We start from the raw sequence: 1,014 nt of genomic DNA, 5'->3' as shown, positions 1-1,014 counted from the left end.
GAGAGAGAGAGAGAGAGAGAGAGAGAGAGAGAGAGAGAGATCACCGAACTAAAACAAACTAACCCTAAACTATATCTAAAGTTAGTTAGTTTAGTTTGGTTAACTAACTAACCAAACTAAACTCACTAAAGTAAACCAACAAAACTAACAACCTATTTAACTAACTAACTTACTATTTAAACCAATAAATACATAAATACATCAAAACAAATTTAAAACCTGAGAGAGAGAATGAGAGAGACACAATCTAAAGTAACTAAGCAACCCATAACACATATATACACTAAAACAAAAAAACAAACTAACCCTAAACTAACACACAATCTAAAGTAACTAAGCAACTAATCTAAGGCAAAACCTACTAACTAACTAACCCATAACATATATATAAACTAAAACAAAAAAAACAAACTAACCCTAAACTAACACACAATCTTCTAAAGTAACTAAGCAACTAATCTAAGGTAAAACCTACTAACTAACTAACCCATAACACATATATAAACTACCTACTAACTAACTAACCCATAACACATATATAAACTAAAACAAAAAAACAAACCTACCCTAAACTATATCTAAAGTAACTAACACACAATCTAAAGTAACTACTAACTAAATAATTAAATCCATATATAACACACAAAAATAATTTAAACTAACTTATCTACTCAACTAACTGAATAAACTAACTAAACTAAATAACTAACTAAATAACTAAATAAACTAACTAAATAAAATAAACTAAATAAACAACCAAAACTAACTAAACTAAGTAACCACAAATCTAACCAAACTAACTAACAACCTATTTAACTAACTAACTTACTATATTTAACTAACGAACTTACTACTTAAACCAATAAATACATCAAAACAAATAGAGAGAGAGAGAGAGAGAGAGAGAGAGAGAGAGAGATCACCGACCTGAAATAGCAATCCTCACAAACAAACTGCACAAAATAAACCAAAATACCAATAAATTAAACCATACCAAGCAAACCAACCTCTCTC

This window comes from Lygodium microphyllum, chromosome 28 (assembly GCF_053477565.2).
Source record: "Lygodium microphyllum isolate KBCC chromosome 28, Lygodium_microphyllum_v1.1.10, whole genome shotgun sequence".
Lineage (NCBI taxonomy): Eukaryota > Viridiplantae > Streptophyta > Polypodiopsida > Schizaeales > Lygodiaceae > Lygodium > Lygodium microphyllum.
The sequence above is the reverse complement of the archived record's forward strand: the minus strand, read 5'-3'. Positions refer to the sequence as shown.